The sequence below is a fragment of the Mauremys mutica genome, chromosome 12 (assembly GCF_020497125.1).
Source record: "Mauremys mutica isolate MM-2020 ecotype Southern chromosome 12, ASM2049712v1, whole genome shotgun sequence".
Taxonomy (NCBI): domain Eukaryota; kingdom Metazoa; phylum Chordata; order Testudines; family Geoemydidae; genus Mauremys; species Mauremys mutica.
Window position 1 is genome coordinate 61,913,471 of NC_059083.1, and position 26,326 is coordinate 61,939,796.

Consider the following 26,326-nt stretch of genomic DNA (forward strand, 5'->3'; position numbering starts at 1 on the left):
TGAGATGTGTATCCTAGCTTTGAATGATCTATTCAGTGGCTTCATAGTACTAGCTTTCCATGGTGTACGGAAGGTGGTCTTGAAACCAAGAGGTTGGAGTGTGGGAACTCTCTTATACAGATAATCTATAATACAGGGGACCTCTTTATTTAACGAGGCTGTTGGGAGCAAAGAGGAAACCAACTACAGAACTCATGGGTGAAAAAGTTCTTTTACTAATGAACAATGCCCTTAATACAATGCAAAACCAAGTTGCAATTGCTAGGTTGACTGTGCATGTGAATCTCTTGCTGTGACTTTCTCTGTCTGGTTGAGCTGTCAGTCCACCGATGACTTATGTGGATGTTATACCTTTGCAAGACAGAGGTGACTTCACAATGGGTTGTGCTGTTGCTGTGATTGTTCTCCAAGAAACCATAGCACATATAGCCTGAGAACTCACATCAAGCTGAAGGTACAGTCATGATTTTATATTACACCAATTCACTAACTTACATTAATGCACAAGGATCAAATTCCCAGTCCTGACAAGTGTCCACTCTAGATCTCTCTACATTGGAGCTTCACTAGTTGAGACCAGTCCTTGGTAATATACCCCTTGTAGCCGTACCTAGAGCCCACAGGAAACCAGTGGGCTGCTCTGTCTCTCCTTTTCTGTGTGCCATATCGAAAGCTGCTCTTCTCGCTGATAAATTGTCAGTGAGGGCTGATTTTTGGAAATGCTGAACTCCAGTATTGCCAGTCGAAATCAACAGGAGCAGCTCTTAAAATCAGACCCTTTAGTGTCCCCTGGTGGAAAACGTATATTGTTTGTCCCACCACCTGTGTGCTGTGCTGAAGTGGCGGCTGGGTCATGGAGCACAAGCTTACCAGTAAAGGTGTTTCTTGCACTCTTCTACAAAGAGCACTTAGTGCTGGTGAAAGGTGCCAGATGTGCAGCCTTGGAGACCGAAGGTCTCTTGTTATCTGCTGATGAACATGGGGTGGCAGAGCTGGCTTTTGGGCCCTTTTTCATTTTTCTTCTCCAGCCACTTCCCCTGCAAAGACACTTGAGAACATAGAACATGGCACAGAACATGAAGCCTGGTTCCCATTCTGAAGGAAGATGTTGAGCACGAGGGGGGAATAGTCACTGCCTCACACATGCACACATTTTCCGTCAGATGAGTCATATATGGGTATTTCCCAGAGCCTCATCTCACTGAGCTACACCCAACCCCCAAAGCCAGTCCTGTCCAGAGTGCTGTAGTGATAACCCTGCCCAGAAACTGGTTATTCATGTAGGAAGAGGAAAAATTGTCCCACGGCCCACCTCAAATGCTTGTTAGAGTGTTCAGCCCTCCCTGATTGCACCTATTGCTGCCATAACAGCAGCATCTTCTGCAAAGGGAACTGCCTATTTCTGACCCCACCAGTGCCTCTGGGTGTGTACCATGTGCTAAGCTCTCTGCAGTCCCCTCGGTATCCCCAACCCCCATCACTTAGTTCTCTTCCTCCCCTAGTTCTCCTCCTCCTCCCCCACTCAATCTCTGACTCCAGCACCTCTCACACAGGCTGGGCTGGGGGCCTCACTTCACAGCTGCCACAGCTTCTCCTTTTATGTCTGCAGTGCCAGTGGCTGAGTCTTCCTCCTTTCTCTTGCTCTCTTTCCTCAGCTGGCTGTTCTCATCTGTCCCCTGCCAAGTTAGCCATGTTCCACTTTAGTGGCTGGTCCCCCTAGTGGATAAGAGCTTTCTACTGCTACTGGATACCAGAGTTTAGCTCCGGAGACAGAGACCTGTCACTTGGTGCTGAAGTGGTTGTATTCTGTTCCTGCTCTGTTAATAAGATAGTATGAAACTGGTACCTCTATGTGGACATATCTGGACTTACATCTTTCCCACTCAGCATAAACGCCATCACTGGCAAGGTGCCTTAACCCTACTCCAGAAGGAAGAGAAGTCCAGGCTCCATGTTCGCATGGTCCTTGAACTCTCTGCTGTGGACTGCCAACATGGAGGAATAAAGCAGTATTGGTTGTGATGGCAAATCTGTGGCAGGGACCCCTTTCTGTCAGGAATTGGACTGAGACCCACCCAGGTTATTTCATGAAGGCCAAACAGCTGTCAGACAAGAACAGCTATTGACCTGGTCCAAATCTGAATGTATGACCTGGAGGTGAATGGCCACTTATCTCACTACCAATCTCCTAAAACATCCAGTTCCCCTGTGGTAGACTCATTTATAATGTACCGCATTTAGCTGTGTGATATGCCTATAGTAAGACTCCCATTGGCTTATTTATAGACAGCATTGCTTGTTGAAATGCAGTTGAGTGGAATAAATGTATATCCTGAAGAGAACAATGCACAGCATCCACTGCTGAAAATGACCCAAATCCAGATAACCGTGTGTGCATTTAGACGGTCTTATACCGATGGCTGCTGTTTGTATCTGAATCATCTCCCCTTGGCTTTAAAATGAAATTCTCTACTCAGTTTCCACAAGTGATTTACCAATGCAAATATTTTTCCCCACAGTGCTTTAGGGCTTCCTTGTCTCTTAGTTTCTCACAACCAGTCCCTTCTTTATGCTGTCCACATACAATGGCATTATGCTCTACGGCCACTCTGCTGCTCTGTATAGCCTTTGTGGTTCCCGGTTCCCCCTCAAGGCAAACCTTGCCTTATTTATAGGACATCTACTGTAAATCACACGCCCACGCTGCTTCCTGCTCTGAGGGGCACTCCACAAAAGGGACCTTCAGAGGCAGCATAATTAGCTCTGTCATGCATAATTCCCTTCTCCGCTACCCTGGGGCTGATACAACTCCATCCAAGAAACCTAGGGAGCAGCTACCAATCAGGAGCATAGTAAAAACCTTTCCCAACTGGGGTAGCATGGTCCACCCCACCAAAGTTAATTGGCTGGAGGGGGGGATTTCCTGCAGAAAGATCTTGCTACAGAAGGGTTGAAATGTACATTCTGGGTCTGATTCTCCCTTGACATCAGTGAGATTGCTCCTGAGTTAGAGGTGTATGCGAGATAAGCGACAGGCTTGCCAGCTGTAATTTTTAACCAGGTGGGCAGAGCAGAACCCCAAGCAGTCCCAGGGAGGCCAGAGAAATAGGGGCAACCTGATAACATCCTCGTCTTTGCTATGCTGGTTCATATTGATACAATCATATGATACCTGTAGCAGTTCCACATGTTGGGCCTGATTCTGACATCCCACTGGCTTTACACCAGTGTAATGACATTAACATCAGTGTGATTATTCCTGATGTACCCTGGTGTGAGAGGAGAATCAGGGTCACTTTCATTCTTCAGAAAATATTGCTAAACCTCAGCCCTAATCCTGCAAAACCTCTTGTTCTCTTACAAATACACAACTTCTTTATTGTATTTATTTTGGTGTAAATAATAATGACAGAGATCCCGATACAAAGTTCGAGGCACCTGACACTCAGTGAATATCACAACACAAACCCAGCAGCATTTAAACAATCTGGCATATGAGAGCTGGGTGGAAATTGTCAAACAAAAACTTTAATTTTTAGTGAAAAATGCAGCTTCTGTAACAAATGTTTTGTTAATTTATGTTAGTTTCACCAAATGGTTACAATCTGGGAGAAGTATTTCATTGAACATTTCATTTCAACACTTTTGAAATGAAACATTGTGAGCTTTCAATTTCACTCTTTGTTAAGAAATTTCCTTCAATTTTTTTGTTTTGGGTCAAAAGAATCATTTTGTTTGACCCGAGCCAACATTTTTTTAAGACTTTTTTTGATTCACTGACAATTTAAAAAAATGTTTTTGGTTCAACACAGAACAAAATATATTTGAGTTGCCAGAAAACCTTAAAATCCATTATTTGCACAGCTTTGATCCAGACAGGAACTCAGACAGCTACCTCTGAAAAACACTCTTTCCACCCCTTCACTGTTCTGGGAAACATACACTCTGTCCTCTTCCGGAACCCCTATCAAACAGAAGGTGCTTGCACTATGCCTGGTGGGTCATCAAATTCAGGTGACTTCAGACCAAGTTCCAGAGCCCTCAGAGTGCCCTGCCAGCCTCCCTGTGATTGGCATACCAACCCCACGCTGGGCCGGAAAGGGTTAATGAGAGCTTGTGGGCTCCATCAGCCCTTCCCTGCTACACCTGCAGTGGGGGTCAAGCCTGGAGGGAGGAGTGGAAGGATTGAACCCAGCTCAGGTGGGGGCTGATGAGGAAGGAGAGCAGATCTCTGACTCTCAGGCAAGGAGGGAAGCCGGGCTGGGGCCTGGGATCTGAGTTGGCAGACAGAGAAGGCAGGCAGACCTGTGATGGAGAGTCCAGGGTGCTTGGGAAGGAACAGGGCAGGAGGGGAGTCCACCCAGTGCTGGTGGAGGGGCCTGCAGGGAGCAGGGAAAGACTCCTGCTGAGTCAGGGGTTGCCCTGCCAGGGGACTAGAGAGAATTTGCCTGCAGCAGAGCCAGAAGGGTGGCAGGACGTGCTAAGAAGCTCTTCAGCGAGCCCGGGGAAAGGGCTTAGGGCTTGTCTACATTGTGTGGCAATGTACACCAGAGGGGTGTAAATTGTAGAGTGTTTTAAAGTGCCATCCTGGGGCTGCCCTGTGTGGACGCTGCTGAGGCACTCTAAAGGCTTTTGTTCTGTGAATGCCATCCTGTGTGTAAATTGCTCTGTGCCTACACTGGTGTCTTTTTACCTCCATCTCCAGCTGGGATTCCAAGAGGCACTGGCACAGGGCTCACAATGCACAGCAATCAAATGTCAACCTGAAGGGTCTCCCATTCAGATAGACGCACCCTAGGACAATGAGCTAACTGCTGCCCGAGGAACCCGTTCAATCAGGTGAGATAATAACCAAGCAATGCATCACATGATGAGGGATTTGAAGCCACTTTCGGATAGTCACCGGACAGGGGACAGGGGAACCTTATAAAAGGAAGGCTTTCATATTGGTGGCTTGAGAGAGAGGAGACCAGAAGCAGAAGGCAAGACTGAGCAGGATGAAATGAGAGAGCAGAGTTGTCCTGGGCTCCTGAAAGGGTGGACTGAAACCAAAGGACTGAGTGGTGAGGATATTGGAAGCAAGGTTTTGCATGTAGATTTTTGTTGTTTTCCATAGATCTCTTGTGCATTGTCTGTGAGTAAAGTATGTTTGGCTTAGGAATTCCTTCATAAATTCTCCATTACTTGCTTTCATTGTCAAATAATTCTGAAGGAAGGAAACAGTAATCCAGGAATCCACAGCTTTGGGAGTGTGCAAAAGTTACCAAGGAGGTTTTGGGGGACCTGGCACAAGTTTCAGGGTGTAGGCAGTTGGACTGCAGAGTCCCATCTCTCAGGGAGAAGTGCTAGATGGATGATCTATACTCTGGGGTTTGCCTAGAGGCCCAGACTCTGCTCAGACCTAGCAAGCCTACGGCATGTGGGATCATGGCTTGGATCCAAGTACAGCAACTTGGTGAGCATCCACCAGGGGGCACTCATCCATGGTTGTAACACCATGTGCATTAGGTGCTGAGATCTTCTGAAAATCTGGCCTCAGGTGACTGATTACTCACTTTCTAATCCCACTGTAAAAATACTGTTGGTGTATGTGGAAATTAAAGCAAGGAAATTACACCAAGAGAAGAAGGCATACAAGTGGCTTGATCTGTTTCACAGTAGCCATACTGACCAAAGCACCCAGAGTGAAATTAAACAGATTTAGTTATTTTTAGTGTGTGTGTGGACATTTATTTTGAAATAAAAATGCCTAAAGCTGATTTAGGAGTAAAAATGAAAGCCACTTTGATTCTGAAATAGGAATGTCCACACATTCTTTAGGAAACTTTGTTTTGTTAGATCAGTGCAATTTTGTGTGCAGGTCAGCCTGGAGAAAGTAGTGTAGCTGAAAAAAAGAGAGAGTGATTGAATGCTATCTCATCCAAAGCACTTACTACACCTCTACTCCGTTATAACGCCACCCGATATAACACGAATTCAGATATAACACGGTAAAGCAGCGCTCGGGGGGGGGGGGTGAGGTTGGGTTGCGCACTCCGGCGGATCAAAGCAAGTTCAATATAACATGGTTTCACCTATAACACGGTAAGATTTTTTGGCTCCCAAGGACAGTGTTATATTGAGGTAGAGGTGTACTTATGCAAAAGCTGCTATAAAGTAACTAACCATCCCTTTAGAATGTAAACCATTGAGGTTGTTCTGAGCCTGGCACAATTCATCTGTTTTACCGCAGTGTGAATGCTTATGGCTTGATGTTAATATTAAAGAAGAGCACCAGTTATCCAGGGTAAGGAATATTTTTCACTGTCAATCAGACCAGCTGGGATCCATCACAAGCCATCTTCACCTTCGGCCTGTGACCGTACAAATTCAGAGGAGCAATGTAGTCCACACACGCCTTCTACCTGTGGTAGCACCGGTTTATGCTGCTGTGTTGATTTTTAGGACATCACCATCTTTAGCACACAAGTTTAAATCGCATCTATGCTGACATCTATCTCTATCTCCACGCCCCCCAGCTTTCACAGCTCTAGTTCATCAGTTTAAATCACATCTGAGTGTAAACTGATCGTATTCCAAACCTGCTTCCACCTCCTCAGCCTTGGCTTTAAATTGTATCTAGTCTTAAATCAATCTTCATTCCAGCCCTCAGCTGCCTCCTTCTTAACTCTTCCATTTCAATTGCAACTATTCTTAAACAGGCCCCATTCAACGACCTCCTCCCTCTCTCAGCAGCTTCTTCCTTGGTGTTTCCATTTAAATCCCCTCTTATATGAACTAGATTTCTTTCCCTTCCCACCCTGCCGGTTTATCTGGTTAGTGTTTTTCCCTTTACGTCACATCTAGTTTTAAACCGGTGGGATTTTTTTAGGACTCCATGATGTTCTAAATTATTTTTCTATTCCTGGTCTCTTCTGAATTCACTGCTGCTCCCTGACACCTTCAATATCTTCCTTCTCAATGATAGTGATTAGCAATGATTTATGAGACATACTACGACACAAACCAGCACCAAACCGGGGGCGGGGGCGGTGGGAGGGGGAGAGATCACAAATATCATAGTACAGCAAATATAGATAGAGGGCAACATTTTCAAAGTTACCTCAGTGACTGAGGGGTCAGATCCACACAGGGACTCAAGAGACTACCTGCCACTTTAAGTGCCCCAGACTCACATTAAGGCTACACTGATGCTGCACGCCAGAGTTGGCATCACGTGGCTACATGCTGTGGGGGAAAAGCAAGCTAAGTCCATGAGTGGTCACTACCCCAGCACAGAGATGGACTGAGGTCATCCCCAGCTCATTTCACACAGGTCACTGAAGAGCCGTCCGATGAGAATGGCTTTCAGCTGCTACTGACCTAGGCTGGATTTGAAATGGTGACCTAGAGGTCAAAGGCTTTGTGTTCCATGCCCTGAAGGTGAAGCCAACTTTTCTCCAGGACAAAACTCGTTACACTCCCTTGAGCACTCAGCATTGTCTTTGGAGGGTCCTTCTTCCACTGGAATTCAGGCTGGCTAAAGCTGTGAAGGACACTCCCACCCCGTGGCTTTCTTTCCCCCAGTGGGTCAGAACAGTAGAAGTGACAAGCAGCATGCCGTTTTGTTGCCTGCAATGGACTCTCCTATAATAGGCTCAACCGCCCAATTTTAATTAAGAAAAATGACTCCACCCCCGTGCAAGACAGAGCGCCACAGCTCAGAACAATGTGTAAGGGATAGAAGTGGAGGCAGAGCGGACTGGATGTCTCGGGATTGTTAACAGGATTTGGAACCTCGCACCCCCATTAGCGGCAGGGCTGGCTGGAAATGATTCAAACCTGTTTTCTGATGGGAAAATTGGGGATTTGGACTAAAAGAACATTTTCATGAAAAGTGTAATGCCCCACAACTCCCTTTTTTTTTTTTTAACACAAAGAACCAAAATTTTGGATTTTTTGGGATTGCGGTTGCCAAAAAGTGGGGTGAGGTTTTAAATTTTTAATGAAAAGTTCAAGTTTTTCCTTGGGGCTGGGGGGGGGGGGGGGGAGAGGGAGGGGCACGGAGAACCAGTTTTCTGACCAGCTCCAATTAGCAGTATAGGTTGGGGGCAGCGGGGAGAGGTGATGGTGCAATTGAGCAGTTCTAATCCCATCCAGTAGAGGGCAGTGATGCAAATCTGAACCAGTTCATTCACTTCCATAAAACTGCCCTGTGCTTTTTCCTTACTTGCTAAATGCATAGAAATAAAATCTCTTGGTTGCCCAGCTTTGTCCTTGCCTGGCAGTTAGAGGGTGAGGGAAGCCAAAGGCCAGGCTTTAGGACTCTGCAGTTCACATTTGGCCCTGAGGCCATTATACAGCAAGTAGGGTGACCACACAGCAAGTGTGAGGCATTGGGACAGGAGGTGGGCGGTAATAGGCACTTATATAAGACAAAGCCCCAAATATCGAGACTGTCCCTGTAAAATCGGGACATCTGGTCACCCTAATAGCAAGGGTCCTTACATATCCACAATGAAGAATCACAGAACCACTGGGGGTAACAGTCACTACATGAACTGTTGCGCAGTTGGAGCACTGGACTCATTTCTTCCCCTAAAACTCAACATAGTGAAAGGAAAGGCCAGACAGGTTAGAAATATTTTTCCAACTCCAAGCTGAGGACAGCTCATATAAGACCAAACTAACATGGATTGTTCCCTGACACAAAATCCATGGGCAGACTCCCATTAACTCCAGCAGATTTGGGATCAGGTTCTTGCTGAGCAAACTGAGTAGAAATTTTATTGGATGTGTCCTGAGGCTGGCACAATTTTTGTTCTCCCCAGGCAGTGGGTATAATATCTGCTAGGACGGGGCAGATTGCTCCCCTGGCTCATCAGCTCTGTTCTGCCCCACCAGTACTGAGCTATGGACGCTCTTCCTTTCTTCTTTTGGGCAGTTTGCCCCATGGAGGAAGTAAGGGTCAAGCAACATTTTTATGTGTGCGCCAACCAAAACAAACAAGTGGGGCTGTTGATTAATCGCAGTTAACTCACATGATTAACTCAAAACATAGAATATAAAGTGTACAGTGCTGACTTTATATTATTTTAGATTACAAATATTTGCACTGTAAAAATGATAAAATAAATTGCATTTTTCAGTTCACCTCATACAAGTACTGTAATGCAATCTCTTTAGCGTGAAAGTGTAACTTATAAATGTAGAATTTTTTTGTTATATAACTGCACTCAAAAACAAAACAATGTAAAACATCAGAGCCTACTAGTCCACTCAGTCCTACTTTTTGTTCAGGCGATCGCTAACACAAACAAGTTTGTTTACATTTATGGGAGATAATGCTGTCTGCTTCTTATTTACAATGTCATCTGAAAGTGAAAACAGACATTCACATGGCACTGTTGTAGCCAGCATTGAAAGATATTTACGTGCCAGATATGCTAAACATTCGTATGCCCCTTCATGGTTTGGCCACCATTGCGGAGAACATGCTTCCATGCTGGATTATGCTCGTTAAAAAAATAATGCATTAATTAAATTTGTGACTGAACTCCTTGGGGGAGAATTGGATGTCTCCTGTTCTGTTTTACCTGCTTTCTGCCATATATTTCATGTTATAGCAGTCTCGGATGATGACCCAGCACATGTTCATTTTAAGAACACTTTCACAGCAGATTTGACAAAATGCAAAGAAGGTACCAATGTGAGATTTCTAAAAATAGCTATAGCACTTGACCCACTGTTTAAGAATCTGAAGTGCTGTCCAAAATCTGAGACGGATGAGGTGTGGAGCATGCTTTCAAATGTCTTTAAAGAGAAATGCTCTGATGCGGAAACTACAGAACCCGAACCACCAAAAAAGAAAATCAACCTTCTGCTGGTTGGCATCTGACTCCAGATGATGAAAATGAACATGCGTCGGTCCACTCTGCTTTGGATTGTTATGGAGCAGGACCTGTAATCAGCATGGACGCATGTCCTCTGTAATGGTGGTTGAAGCATGAAGGGACATATGAATCTTTAGTGCATCTGGCACATAAATATCTTGTGACACTGGCTACAACAGTGCCATGCGAACACCTATTCTCACTTTTGGGTGATATTGTAAATAAGAAGTGGGCAGCATTATCTCCTGCAAATTGTAACCAAACTTGTTTGTCTGAGCGATTGGCTGAACAAGAAGTAGGACTGAGTGGACTTGTAGACTCTAAAGTTTTACGTTATTTTATCTTTGAATGCATTTTTTTTGTGTGCATAATTCTACATTTGTAAGTTCCAACTTTCAGGATAAAGAGATTGCACTATAGTACTTGCATTAGGTGAATTGAAAAATACTATTTCTTTTGTTTTATACAGTGCAAATATTTGTAATACAAATAAATATAAAGTGAGCACTGTACACTTTGTAATCTGTGTTGTAATTGAAATCAATATATTTGAAAATGTAGAAAACACCCAAAAATATTGAAGTAAATGGTATGCTATTATTGTTTAACAGTGCGATTAATCGCGATTAATTTTTAATCGCTTGACAGCCCTACAAACAAGGGCAAAAAAGTGTAACAAATCTGGCCCACGTCTAGATCCAAGCTAGCATCATGGGTAGGCTGGCCATTCATCCAGTTTTAAGGCGGACTGTTCTGGTTTTTGTAGGGCTTGTCCCCTTGTCTGTTACTGATAAAAACTAAAGGCGGCTTTGTCCAGTGTCACTGTGGATGCACGAAGTACACCATTTTGATGAGTGCTCTGCTCTGCCCCGTTGACATGACCTTGCACACACCATGTGTGCGAGATCATGCCGGTGGGAGTGGATTCACACTGGTGCGGGCAGGACACACCATTCTGGAAATTAGGACATCCAGCTCAGATGCCTGTGTTCTGGGGAAGTGTCAGTGGCCACCCTAGTCAAGGCAAAGAAAAACCGGTTTCCATTTCCAAATTAAATCATAAGTCGTGTCTTAATCCCTTAATAGCAGAGCAATTTAGACATACACCCTGGGGCAAATGAGTGAGAGAGAAGGAGACATGTCAATATACATGAGGCAAGCCAGGCATGATTTTGGTGAAAGAGAACACAGCACAAATGCAAGAGCAAATACTCAAGCCAATGGCTGAGATTCACAAAGGTATTTAGGGCCTAACTCCCATTGATTTCATGTGACATTCTTCCTGTGGTGTGTGATCTAGAGAAGGGGTGTCAAACCTACACCATCAGAGGTAGCTGTGGCCCCACAGGATCGCTTTGTCCAGCTGGCAGTTCTCTGCAGTGAACAAGCAACCCTGCCTGCAATAGGGTGACCAGACAGCAAGTGTGAAAAATCAGGACAGGCAGTGGGGCGTAATAGGAGCCTATATAAGACAAGACCCCAAAATTGGGACTGTCCCTATAAAATCAGGACATCTGGTCACCCGAGCCTGCAATGACTCAGGAACTGGGTGGGTGAAGCTAAAGACGGAGCTTGTGCCTGACTGGACATAAGCACCTGGCCCTCTAAACCTCCTGGATGTTAGTATGTGTGTGGGGGGGTGCTGCCACCATAATCTGCCACAGCCAGGTTTGAGGGGTTATTTCATGGCATACACACAGAGACGTTAGATAAAAACATCAAATCCTCTTGCTGGAAGGTTGCAGCATATCACTACTTTATTGCTTAGAATCCAGAACCCTTACAGCCAAGAAGCAAAACCAAAGAGCCAAAGCAGGCAGCTCCCTAAAGGGGAGAGGGGCACAACTCATCCCACTTTACCCTAGGCTGTCTGCTAACTGACTGTTGCTAGGTCCAGATCACATACTTCTCTACAGAGCCCCCTAGCCTGCAAGCAGGATCAGGAACCCCCATAGAATTTAAAGGAATAGCTTACAGTTTTAATAGTTTTCAGTAAACCACAGGAGGAGGCCTAGAGCACTTAGCAGAGATGGGCTGCCAGCAAACCCTTTAGCACCATGTTTGGGGAAGAGATTCCTTCTCAACTCCCTGACCCTCTGTCCAGTTCCTGTGCCTCCAGAGAAGAGGACACCAATTAGGGAGACTGGAGACAGAATCCCGTGTGTGTGTGTGTGTGTGTGTGTGAGAGAGAGAGAGAGAGAGAGAGAGAGACAGACAGACAGAGAGACATCAGAGCGAGAATCCCCCTTGAAGGGTGTGTGGGGGATAGGGTGGAGGTGGGGTAAGATCAGAGAGAGACTCTTCCGGAGGGTTGCAGCAGGGTAACTGCAAAGTGGGGAGGGCAGATTTCACAAGTGCATTGTATAGGTTTCTATTGTCTGTGTATTTAATGAATAATTTCATTAGCTAAAGAGGCATATTCTGCAGGTGGACAAGATTGCAAAATTTGTCTCTTCAACCTGCTTTACGCTATGAATGTAGACGACGGTATAGCTACATCTCTCAGGGAATCCACAGCCCCAAGAGATGTAGCTATAACAACTTAACCCCTGGTGTAAGCAGCGCTAGGTCAATAGAAGAGTTCTTCCATCGACCTAGCTACTGCCTGTCAGGGAGGTGGATTACCTACGCTGACAGGACAATGCCTCTGTCTACACTGAAGCAGTACAGCTGTACCACGGTAGCATTTTAAGTGTAGACCGTTACTGATGAATTTTTGCTCCTGGTCCACAGACTCAAAAGGTAATTCATACCTCACCATGGGGTGAGTTTGATACCTTTGTTCAGCAGAAGCCCTTTCCATTTGGATTCTCAGAGAGCTCTTCTGCTTCTGAGCTGAGTTCTCGGACTCAGCTGGAAAAAGCCAATGGAATCCATTTCTCCAGCCCCTTCTGTCTGTCTTGCTCTGGTGAGCAGTGGTCTAGTACATCATCACTGTATGTAACTCTCTTTTTCTATTGGGAACAGTCTCGTTATTTGTTTATATTTTGCTTACATCATTATGACCCAGAATGAGAAGGAAAAATGTCCCTGAGATTAGTTATCCGGATGCGTCCCAGTGAGCACTATCCCTTTGGGTACCTCTACAGTGCAGTTAAAGACCCGCGGTTGGCCTGTGTCAGCTGACTCTGGCTTGCGGGGTTCAGGCTGCAGGGCTATAAAATTGCTATGTAGATGCTTGGTTGGAGCCACAAGATGGGAGGTCCCAGAGCCTGGGCTCCAGCCCAAGCCCAAATATCTACACAGCCCCATAGCCCAAGTCCCATGAGCCTGAGTCAGCTGATGTGGGCCAACTGTAGGTGTTTAATCGCAGTGTAGACATACTGCTAGAGTGCACATGGAGCTGTGTGAATAATTGGGGTTGTGATTCGCTGGGGATTCTAAACAATTTTTTAAAATTTAATTTCAGATTCTACTGATGAAAATTTTTGAAATTTCTGGAAAATCAAACAGTTGAAAAAAAGCGTTTTTGTTTTGGCAAAATCAAAATGTTGTGATTTCAGCTATTTCAAAACATATTTGATTGTTTTGAGTGAAATTAAAGAGAATTTTGAAACAAAGTCATTTTGAACCATACATTGAAACATTTCATGAAGGAAATGTGAAAATGAAATGCTTGGGGGAAATTTTTTGGTTTTTGTTTGGGTGTTTTTGTTTGTAATTATTCCCAGCCAAAATAATTGGATGAAACCAACACAAATTCACAAAATAGTTTGGTGTTGCCGAATCTGCATTGTTGCTTTTTCCTTGTGGAAAGTTTTTTAGCCAAAAAATGTATCCCAGCTATGAGCATATAGTGTCTTGCATGAAAATTACAGCCCATGTTACAGGTGAAAAATGCCTTTCATTGAGACATGCCAAGTGTTGAGCACCTGTAGCTTCTATGGCCATCAGCGGGAACTGTTGAGGATGCTCGACAGCTTTGAAAATCAATCCCACTATTTCTAGCCCTTGGTTTCCCCACCTGTTAAATGGGTAAAATATTTGCCTGCCTCACAGAGGATTGTTTGCAGACCGTTTTTAGATCCTCTGATGAAAGGGGATATAGAAACTCAAAACACGATTCTTAGTGCTGCATTATAAGTAAATTCACATTCATACAATCCTCATAGCTGAGGAGACATGAAAGCTTTCTGCTCTCTTTGTGCCACTCTTACAAAAGGGAGATCGTTGCGTAGCTGGACACTGTGGTTTATGTAGTTGACCCAATAAGGGTGCCATTGGCTAGGCTGCCATTTTGCTGTACAGATCCTTTTCAAGGCACTAAGCAGCTGGTTGTCTGCAATTTCTGTAACCTAAAGTGCAGAAGTAGAGCTGGGGAAATTTTTTTGTCCAAACCATTTTTCAGCAAAGCAATGCAGATTCAATGATGCTGAATGTTTTGTGAATTGGTGGTGGAAATCAAAAACAAAACAATCACAAGAAAACCAAAATGTTCTGACACTTTTGAAATTAAACATTTTGTTGGGGGTTTATTTTTGTTCGAAAGGACTTTTTGTTTTCATTTTTAAAATTGTATTAAAAATACAAAAATATTGCAAAATGGCTGAAATCTAAATGAAAACATTTTGATTTTGTCAAAACAAAATATTTTATTTGACCCAAAAGAATTCTTTTTTAAAACTTTTCAATATTTTATTTGTCCAGCCTCCTGGCAGAAGACACCTACTCTCTGTGATAGATGGATGTAGTGTCTGCTGTCTGGATAACATCCCCAATCAACCTTTGGTCATTCTTCTGGATGCTGCCTTTTCAGTATGAAAGCTGAATTGAGAGGAAGCATGTATGTTAGGAGGAAACAGGTTGCGTGATGAGAGATAATGGGAATTCAATAGTTGGAGGGCAGAATCACCACCAACTCCTCAGAGATGGATGCTATTTGCTTTTAGTTTCTGCTGGAATGTGCAGGGACGTCTGACTACACTGATGCTGTGTAAGCAGCTGGCCTAAATAAAAGTGGGGCTATTGGCCAGAAAAGAACAGTGTAGAGAGAGTAACTTTTTTACTCAACGTACTCCTAGTGTCTTTAAATCTTGACTGTTGTCTTTCCTTGTGAGAACAAATGTTCACTTTTGCTAGCGCTGCAGGGGCTGATGCAGCTGTAGAAGAGTGAACTGGGCATTGTCAGGGACATTGCCAGACATGTTCTAAAAGCAGAATCTTTACTACTGGTGTTGTGAGAGGCAGAACCACAGAGTTTTAACAACACCCAGAGCTTGGCTCTTAGAAAACTTAGAGCCTAATTTTCATACTTGGGCACCTAAAAGTAGGTATCAGAATCAGCATGTGAATATCTAAAACAGCTAATTGGGGTGCCTCTCTATTAGGGATATTTGCACCAGTATAGCTATTTGTGTAATATGCATGAAACTAGTATAAGCTGTGTGGATTTAGGGGTGAAATTCTGGCCCCCTTGAAATAAATGGAAGTTTTTCTATTGGCTTCGGTGTGGTCAGGATTTCACCCCCAATGTCTAGTTCATATGCCATTCCTTTTATTATGCCCTTAGCATATTTGCTGTGGTAAGCATCATGGGAGATCAGAAACTGCTGAGCGAGAACAAACACAAAACCCTGTGGTGTTAGTTTAAGTCACTTTAACCCAAGCCTAATTGTATGGAGGTTTGGTTATCCACAGGAACATAGTAACCAGTGAATTAGCACTGATTTACAGTATTGCTGTGTATGTTCTAGGCAATGCATGTTTATGTAGATACTCTTTCAGTTATTAAATGCCCATTATCTACACTAATTCTCATATAGGGAGACCCCTGTAGAAGCACTGTACATACAACATGTTTGTACATAGCAAATGAATTCATGGTAATCGGCCACTAAAAATAAATCACCTAGTTTTTTTCCTCTTTGGTGGAGCAAAGCTATCTGAAATGTGTTTGAAGGCAGCACAGCTCTGATTTATAATCAGACTTCCTAGAGATCAAATAAAAGCTAAATGGGGAATGATGGAAATTACTCAAGGGAGAATCCAGGCTGGGTAATCGGCTTTCACACTTCCCTTTCCAACCACATTGAGGAAGCCAAGTTCACCAGCATCTTGCAAGGGCTGAGATGCTGAACTGCATCATTCCACTAGTTCTTTTTGATAAAATAATAGCCCTTTGCCCAGTTGTAGCCAGGGCCGGCTCCAGGCACCAGCTTATCAAGCAGGTGCTTGGGGCGGCAACTCCAGAGCGGGGTGGCACTTTCAGGTATTTGGCGGCGGAAGGTCCCTCACTCCAGCTCGGAGCGAAGGACCTCCCACTGAATTGCAGCAGATCGCGATCGCGGCTTTTTTTTTTTTTTTTTTTTTTTTTGGCTGCTTGGGGTGGCAAAACCCCTAGAGCCGGCCCTGGTTGTAGCTGCCTGGATTCAAGGATCCCACAGCACTCTACAGATATCGGTGAATTAAGCTGCACAAGTGTACCCTGCCCTCAAGGAGTAGGTAAGTATTATAACAGTTCCATGGTTGTCTAGAAATTCACAGCTGTCACTATGTCACAGGCAAAGGGGGGCGAAGACATCATAGAAACAGGGACAGATCCCAGATCCTCCTGCTTTAAAACCTCAAAACCCTACCTCATGTGCTGAAAGGAGAATATCTGTTAGCAGTTCACGGTCCCGTCTCCCCCCTGAAGTGCTCAATATTTGGTCCATTGGGGGACCAAAGTTAAGCCAACTGTGAGTGCTTTGGAAATCCCCAAGTCACACAGTTGAGCAGCTCTGATTCTGTCCAGTAGAAGGCGCCCATACACTCGCCAGCACAGTGCTCTTAAATGCCTTGTTCTATTTAGGTTCTTATAGCTGCAGGCCCTGCCCTGAAACAGCCCATATCTGTCAACTTTCTAAGTGCCTTGCAGGGCCCATTTGTTTGAAGAGATGTCAGAGAGTTGAGGTACGGGTCTGTGTGTGAGGGTGTTAGTATTTAATTATGTGTTGCTTCTGGATAGAAGAGCAGAGTTCATTGCATTGCACTTTGAGCCTTTAAGGGTATGTCTACTCTGCATTGTAAACCTGGTTCTGGGGACTCAGTGTTTCCAAGCTTGTGCTTGAGTGTCCATGCTGCATTGTAAACTTGAGTTTACGATCACTGGACCGGGGAGTCACAGCCATGCAAGTATGTCCATACTGCACAATGCACACCTTCTGACTCAGGTCTGTGGCTTGAGCTGCATCCGTATTGCAAAATGACTGGGCTGGGACCAAGTAACAGCCAGATTTGGGCTCTGGCCCCCCTGCACTCCCCCAATCAGGGTCCTAGGACCCAGGCCTTGAGTCCTTGCTGCCATGAGTCAGACAGAGGTGTGTGGATGGCATGGAGGCTTGGGCTTGAACCTGAGTCAGAGCCTGGCTTACGGTATGTGTGCACTGCATACTAAGATTCATTAATTGGTAAGGTGCTCAGAGCCTGTGCATAGGTGCTTATTCTTTATTCTAAAAGAAAAGGAAATGAATAAATGAGAGTATTTTTCCCCTGTGTAAAAAGAGGTTAATTTGAGGCACAGCAGGTATCCAAACCAGTCTGTAACTTGGGAGCATAAGCTGAAGGGAAGGTGTAGTAGGTTTCAGACTGTACCCACAATGCATTTAAAGGCATTAGCATCCTCTAGAGTAGTGGGTCTCAAACTTGTGTACTGGTGACCCCTTTGACATAGCAAGCCGCTGAGTGCGACCCCTCTTATAAATTAAAAACACTTTTAAATATATCTAACACCATTATAAATGCTGGAGGCAAAGCGGAGTTTGGGGTGGAGGCTGACAGCTCATGACCCCCCATGTAATAACCTCATGACCCCCAGTTTGAGAACCCCTGCCTAGAGCAAAGGAGGAAGAGAGAATGTTTGGAGGGAAAGCCTCATCCCAGTTCTCATGATTTGTTGTTTGTCTGGCTCAAGGATGGAAGACCATGGTGCTCTGGTGGTCGGATGTGGCTCGTTCTGGGGCCAAAGATGTTGGGGACATTAGATGGAGACTTTCAAGAGTTAATTTAAGAAATTAAATTATTGTTGGTTAACTGGAGAGGGTTCAGAGAAGAGCCACAAGAATGATTAAATAACATGCCCTTAGAGTTATAAGCTAAATAGATTGAGGTCTTTGACTTTAACAAAGAGAAGGTTAAGGGGTGACTTGATTACAGTTAAGAAGTATCTACATGCGGAACAAATGAAATCAGAATTAAATAATGGGCTGTTCGATCAGCGGAGAAAGGTTTAACATACTCCCAGTCTGAGTTTGTCTAGCTTCAGCTTCCAGTCATGGGATCAAGGGGTAAATTTTTAACAATGACAGGAAATGACCATTGAAATAATTCTTCCAGGGTCGTGGAGGATTCTCCATCACTGGCAATTTGGGGGTGGGTTCCTATGGCTTGTGTTACAGGAGGTCAACGAGGTGATCATAATGGTTCCTTCTGGCTTTGGAATATATGAATCTATGAAATTGGGGGTCTCTTGAAACAGGTAACACATAGGGAAATATTGTCAGAATTGTTACCTTTGTTGGGTAATGATGCTAAATCGTAGGGGCTGATTAAGAAGATTAATTGTGCTTTAAAGTAGAGACTAAGTAACTAGGTTTCTGGGACATAAGAACTGTGTCTTTGCCATGGTCATGAGCTATACTGATTGGGTAGGCTGCACTTTTCCTAGACAGAAGCAAATAGATAGGCAGAGAAGCTGGGAAGGTGACTCTGTGTGCGTGCGTGTGTGAATGCTTCTTTAAATTATTAGGTAGTGAGGAGGAAACACCAAAGCACCTTAGTCATGGGAGTTTCTAGTGTCAAAATAGACACTCTATAGCCCAGAAAGCTAAAACCAGCGGACAAAAATTATTTGGAAAAGGAATTATCCACTGTAGAGTGTTGGGGGGGTGGGGAGAGAGGGAAAGAAACACACCTGACAAAAGGGCAGTCTTTGTGTTTGCAGCCACCTTCACTCCCCAAAGTATCCCCATTGTCACATGTACCAAAGAGTGCTATACTGCAACAGTGCTAGGAACCACTGTCCTGAACACTTTATATTTTCCCCAGTGCTGAAGAAAGGAAGGTCTCGGTCTCTCTCTCTCTCTCTCTCTTTCTTTTTAATGGGAATTCAGTTTTATTCAATGGAGGCCACCCTGTAGGAGGGAAGAAAATAAGTGGCTGGGAGCGTCACTAATAAGACACAGAAATAACCATAAAGGTGTATGAGGTGAAGCGAGGCATATGGACCAAATCTGCAGCGGGCGTAAATTGGTATAGCTCGCTAGAGAATAGAGTCTCGGTGGTGGATCAGATCTTGATGAGATCAGAATCAGATGCCCAGCTGGTACAACTCACACCTTTCCCCCCTTACCCTCAAGGTGAATGTTACACCAATGATGGGCCTGAGTCTCCGCTCACAGTGGCGTAAACCAAGAGTCGAGGCCAATGGGCCAGCTCCTCAGGTGGTGTAAACTGGCATAGCTGTACTGAAGTCAGTGGCGCTAAGATGATTTATGCCCAGTGGAGTTGCACAAGGACAGGCAAGGAGAGGATCGTATCCTTAGACTCTCAGAGGTTGACTGTCAAACGTAGAGCCTGGCTTTTACAACCTCTTCTCAGGCCGAGTGCCACTAAGGGCATCGGAACTACTTGTAGAAGCAGGAACTGCTCAGCCGGAGTAAAAGGTGGAGAATCAGACTTAGACTCTCACCCACTTACCAGGGTGTATCTTATGCCACCACATCTCACACTGTCACACTGCACCTCTGTGTTTGCCCTACTCCCCTTCAGGGAGAACAAAGGGCCTTTTTTCCTCTTACATCTGGGAGCTATTTGACTTTTTAAATAATCTGTCTATAGGAAAATAAGTGCAACATACAGTAAGTAAAGATACAGGAGAGATAAAGAATAAATCTTTGAGAGAATGCAGACACAAGAGTGATGATAAGGCTATGCTAATAACAAGACATGGCTTACATGATACCTTTTCACAAAGGCTGTGGTATTGTGCAAGGCGGTTATTTTTTCATTGTTTTTCGGGGTCACTGATTGTGATATATTTTGGCCAATGGGGTCTAGTCACTTCTCCCATGCACATGCCAAACTCACATTAACTGTACTGGAAGTTATGCATATATATTGAGAGAACAGATCCCCCTTTATGTCTTCAGGAAGGGCCGGTATATGAATTATGAGCCTGGAGGGGAGTACAGAATATGCCAAATTAAAGAAGGTCTGGAAAACGAAATGACAAGGTGAAACCTAGTAGCCTTCAGAATTAATTACTGAAACAACAGGGCCGCAGCAGAGTGATGTGAGCTTGGAATGGGTGCTCCAGCCAGTTTCAGGTGCAAAGCTGTATTTGTTCACGGCTCAGGGTTTTCATCTCAGTGCTGACAGGGTGATAATTCAATCCCATAAAGTAGCAAATTTTCCCTGACTTTTTAGTATTAATTTCCCTCCCCAACAGACAGCATAAAAAATGAATACCTTTTCCTCAAGGCCTCAGAATAGAAAGAAATTACCATGGCCAGGGATGACTTGTGGGTTTATCTCAGAAGACATCCTATAAATAACACCTGAGGATCTAAAGTCATTAAATAAATCTCATAATTCACCCCATCCAAATCGTACAATATCTTCAGTGGCCTTATTAAGAGCAAGTCTTCTTTCCTTCCTTGTGTGTGTGTGTGCAATGTACGCATGTATATAATTATCCACCTCTATCCATAAAGCAGGATGTGTGTGTGTGTATACTAACACCCACTCCATTCTCTAGCACACAAAGGGGTGTGAGGAGGGCGATTTAGTATCTGTAGCCCAGTGTTGATACTTCGCTGTCATTCTTAAAGAGCCATCGTCCTGACAGCTCCATTAATAGGTATAATTTCTCACTCTGATTGGTGGCCTGAGGGCCTGTCACTAAGTGCACATATCAAATCAGTGAGGGTCGTGCACTGGCATTGGCCCTTTGAAGCCTAGCGAAGTCCAGCTGATTGTCTTTAAGCTCGTTTCTTCTGTGCAGTTTACCAATATCTTTCTCATCCCCCTTTTTTTTTTTAAACTGTGTTGGGGCCAGAGTTGCAGGCAATGGGCCTGATTCCACACAGCCTGGTGTAGTGATTTACAGCTGTGCAGCTTGGTATGTGAAACACCGCCAGAGGTGTGAGTGAGAGGAAAATTCAGACTGGGTAGCATTTGATACCCCGTTTGGAGGGAATTCATCCGTGCCATGGAGTTGAGGTTGGTTCAGAAAAAGGTGTAGGTGACTTGTCCGTCCCCAATTCTGGGGCTGTTTGGAGCCAGCTTGGCTTAGAGTGCTTAGGGTGGCCCCAAGGGTGGCCCAAAAAGCTGCCCTAAATTATGCCCTGGCTCCTATGGGTTTTAGTTACGTTTATGCTGGAATCAGGAAAGTACATGTAGGCATACCCACGCTAACTCTGATCAAGCTAGCTTGCTAAAAAGAGCAGTGTAGCCACAGTGGGGTGAGCTAGCCACCAGAGTATGCACCTAGGGTCCCGGGAAGGACTGTATCTGGATGGCTAACCATCACCACGGCTACACTGACATATTTAGCAAGCTAGCTCAATCAAAGCTAGTTCTGGTATGCCTATGCATGCTGCAGTCATGCCGCTTGCTGTATAGATGTACCCTGACACAGCAGGAGGGTGTGGGAGAAGGCCTCCGCGTGCCCTTGGCTTGCTCCCTGCCTGCCTCTGACCTGGGATGGAGGCGTGATGCCTGCTTTGGTCCAAGTACAAAGATGGATCAGGCCTTTTGCATTTGCTGTGCACAGGTGTGAAATAACTACACAACGTGCAAAGCAGTGGAGCCTCAGGCCTGTCCTGACTGACTGTACACCTGCAAGAGCAAGCAGCCATCGCCGCAGTGCTGACGCTCCCCTTGCCTCAGTCTATTGTGCCCAGGTATTACAGCACATGGCACATCCAAATCCCACCCCGTGCATGCACCGATCGTCATATGGAAACGCGTAGGGAACATTTATGCCCTTTGACTTCAGTTTGAGAGTCCCGGGATTTGATTTCTGATGAAGCATGCATCCGCCTTTCGCAGCTGGGGTCTCTGGACCAGACCCCCAGCTTTAATAGAGCTATGCTAATTTACATCTGCTGAGGAACTGGACCAATGATTCACCAGAAGGACAGGATGGGTGGGTGACAACCAGAGGTTTACCCTGAGTGGTTTAATTCATTAGGTTTAACATATGGCTCAGACGGTTGGTCCACCACGTCTGGTATCAATGTTAGGAAAAGATGTGAATCCCCGTGCGAAGGCAGGGTAAGCCGGCTTTGCACGGAGTAGTGTCCTGAAGGGATGAATTCCTTCCCCAAGGCCACCGCACACCAGCACAGCTGCTTCAGGGCTGCTACTGCAATTCCCGGGGTTGTGGTAGCAGCTGCAGCCCTTGTGCCCTCCCTGCCCCCATAGTCAGAGATCCAATGGCTATAGCCCTCCCCTACGCTCTCCTGCGTGGCTGCCTGGCGAATGCCACCATGGAACAGTGCAGAGGAATACAGTGCCTCTCTGAGACAGGAACCCCCAGCCACCTGCTATGTTTCTGCTGCCTTTGAGGCCTTCTACAGCCTGTTCCACAAGCCACAGTTTGGCCCAGAGGCAACGTGCAATAAGGTTTCAAAGAAAGGACTGCATTTAATGCCCCCAGCCGATCTTGCAGTGCTGCCAGTTCCCTTTGGTGACCAGCTTATGCACTGACTGACCGTAGTTGCTATGCTTTGCATAGTTATCTGTAACTTTGGACTAGCAATGCCATTTAGAAACCATTCCCCTGCCCCTGTGGCCGTCCAGGCTGCTGCAAGGTGTAGCATCTCGGCACCCTCATTGCTTGGCTCTTAGACAGCTGCTGTCAGCCTGCAACATTCAACCCAGTCCCATCACGCAACTTTGATAGAGAAACATCCTAACACTTCAGTCTGTGGTATGCAGCCACTTTGGGGTCGAAAAAGTGATTGCATCACAGCATTTTTTTTAAGGTTAATAACTTGATCATAATGATAAGAAAATAAAAAAAAATGAAATGCCAAAAAGACACAATTATTAATAGATTTTGAATTACGGAAACAACTTCATTATCACAGTTTCACACCGGTATTTCTCTACTGCAATGGCTAAAACTGGAGCAATGCAGTGATGAATCCAGTATTATTTTACCTTTTGATTTGCAGTGCTATAATCAGAAACAACTAAAAATTATTCATGGGGGGGGGGACACCCATCTTTTAAAATTGTTTTAAAATACTATTAAGATAATCTCCTCTCCTCCACTTTTATTCTTCACTTTGAAAGAGAAAAATAAAGACAATTCAGTTTGCTCCTAGATTAATTTAGAATGAATTTCAGCATGGAGCACGCTTTTATTGTTGAATATTAAACCACTAAAAGCAGGGGTTTACTCTGGAAAGCATCACAGATTTCCAGATTTAGTACCAGTTGGGGAACTGCTGGAATGATAGAAGCACCAAAATAATGGGTGGAGGAGAGTTAAAGGAAAGAAAAAGGGCTTAGTGAGAAAGAGGCTTTGTGCTCCCAGTTTTCCTGGTATGGATTCAAGTGACACTTTCTGCTGAATATGTTAACATTAGGCCCTACAAGTGATGTGCCAATTCCCTCTGCCCTTCAAAGGTTGAAATAACTTTCTCCTTTAGAAAGGGGATGACAAAGGGCCAAGCAAACCCCTTCCAAAGCACATCGAATCTGTGATAAACTTCATAATTAGCTTCTGTAATAAAGTCCTTAATCTGAATAAATGCTTTTACTAATTACAACAGGAAGTTTTGTCAGAGCAGTTTACCTACTGCTGAGACTAAGTGTCTCTCCACTGGCTCTGGGAACCAATACCCACTAGGGCCTGTATCTCGACAGGAGCCCCGGGCCTCAATTAGCCCTGGCAATTCCGAATGAAAACAATTCTCCATTTTCTCATTAAAAGATGAAAGAGGAGGGTTTTTTTTTTAAACACCCAGTGATAATTTTGCTGCTGTGAAGAAGAAGCTGCTCCTTTTTCATGGCCCCTGATTATGAAAGACAATGGGATTAGTTCAAACCGAGTTGAGAGGCCTTGGTGACTCCTTTACTGGCTAAATTGCCAGCGAGGGTGGATAATGGGAGATTGATTAGGGTTAATAGACTTATTTCTACAGGTCACGCCGCACAGCACTCTGGGTTGTGGCGCTCCAAAACATATTATCGCAAGCCATAAATCAAGTGGCTTGGAGGCAATTCAGGCCAGCCTCCCTCTGAATCGTTGGCTAACAATTGACTTTTGTCTCCCTGTTGCTACTGCCTACGGCTTCTTGCCCCACAACTCCTGGTAGCGCCCAGTCCTAAGTGGTTCAGAGCACCTACTGCCATGGGCCGGGCACCCTCAACACCCATTAAATTAATTGTGGTGCTGGACATGCCCAGCGCCTTACAGGATCAGAGCCTTCAATGCTGCCACAGGATGATTCTGACGGGAAGTAGGGGTGTGAGTGGGGAAATGAGGTTTGTTTTATATGCGGATGTTAATGGAAACCTTCAGAACAGCTCCATGGAATACCACAGTTTGTTTTCTCTTCATTTCTAAGGCTGCGGCCTGCTCTCCCATGGCCAGCACAACTGTGGAAGCCTGTCGATCTGTCTTGTGCTCAGTGACCAAAATTACTACAGTTGGGTGAGATTTAAAAAATGGGAAGGTGGGGGTGGGGGTGGAGGAGGAGGAGGAGGAGGAAGAAGAATTCCCTCATGGTGTGAACACTATTTAGACTTCAGCATGTAAACCTGATTAGAGAGTGGTGGATCATACTTAACATTTGGCATAAATCCACTCCTGGAATTATTTTTAAAAAAAGTAAAACCCACATTAAACAGAGTGGGTTGTACATCAATTTTTTGTACTGTATTTTTCACGTTAAGAAAACCAAGGCTGATGCTCCCTTAATAGAAGGGGAAGTTAGAAAGAGCTTTCTCTGTGAAATTTAGAACAACAGTTAGAGAATTTTCTCATACAATGAGCCAGATTCTGATCTCACGTGCACCAGTGCAAACGTGAGTATCTCCATTGCCTCAGTGGAATTAAAAACTGTTTCAAAATGCTAGTTATCTGCATTTACATCAGTGTAACTGAAATCAAAATACAAGATTTTCCTCATTTTCTCTTCGATTAGCAATAAACACAAGTTCCACAGCAGACTATACTGTCACGACACAATTCATTGTCAGACACAAATACCTTTGACCCCTTGCAAAAGAAATATTGCAGTAAAGATACACACACACACACACACACACACACACACACACACACACACACACACACACACACACACACACACACACACACACACCAGCTTGCAACAGTGTTGCTGCTACAGCATTTTGAACAACTGCTGTTGCATACCAAATTATTATTGAAGTGCCAGCGGTATACTCAGTACTGTACCAGACATTGATCTCAAGATCGTCCCTGTTCTGAGATGGGAATAATTTAGAGCCTGTGCATGCAAATTCAGTACAACAGTTTGTTCCTCCCCAAAAGGCATCAGTACTTTGAAAAGAAGAAAAAAGTCAGCAATAGCATCTCCACACTCATAAGCAACCCTACAATAACAGAGCAGTGTATACAGCTCAGCACTCATGAATACATTGGACAAAAGAATTACAGCAGACATATTCACTTATTTATTATTATGGTGGTGCTGAAAGGCCTCCACTGAATTCAGGACCCCATTGTGTCTCTGCTCCAAGGGACTTACCATTTAAATAGACAAAGTGTGGGCAAAAAGAAATATTATCCCCATTTTATAGACAGGAAACTGAGGCACAGAGAGATTAAATGACTTGCCCAAGAGCCACATTATCTGTGGTAGAGCCAGAAATGGCAACCAGATCTTCTGAGGCACAGTCCAGTGCCTTAACACCTTTTCCTTTTCACAGTTTATCTGCAAACAGACCTAGATTTTATGAATTTGTTCATTATTCAAAATGCATTAGACTAATGGCCTATGGAAACATTTCAGCCTGTGAGTTGCTCTCAAGCTACTATTCCAACTACAGTATTGTTTCAGGTATTCAATGTCTGCGGTTTGTTATGTACACCATGGTACTGGTCACCTGAGTTGCATGCTACTGTAGCTTTTCCTTGACTGGATCCACAAAGAACTTTCAAAATGGCTGCCTAATTCAGCACAAATACTCGGGCAAATACATATTTGCATGAATTGTCATTTGTAAATACGTATTGGCACAAGTACTTGGGTGACTCCTCCACCCCCTTCTGTGCACTTTCTTGCAAACACAATTTCCTTCATGTGAATGTTTGCAAAACTGAATAAAAAGGCTTTCAAAGGCTGCCTTTGGAAATTAGTGTCTTTTATACAAATAAATGATTGAAGAATTGTTGGCAGGCATCACCCAGGTCTGCAACAGTTCAACAACACAACAGCATGTGAATACTATAGCAACTCTACAGTAACAAATGG

At 44.5% G+C, this 26,326-nt stretch overlaps 1 long non-coding RNA gene across 2 annotated transcripts in view; it reads left to right on the top strand.

The window, feature by feature from the left end:
• Positions 1-402: 402 nt before the first annotated feature.
• The window catches only part of LOC123346194, a 152,676-nt gene continuing 126,752 nt past the window's right edge, over positions 403-26,326 (top strand). For both annotated transcript variants that reach the window (XR_006572939.1, XR_006572940.1), the window contains exons 1-2: positions 403-454; positions 4,706-4,839. This is a non-coding gene — a long non-coding RNA (uncharacterized LOC123346194). The remainder of the gene's footprint in view (positions 455-4,705; positions 4,840-26,326) is intronic.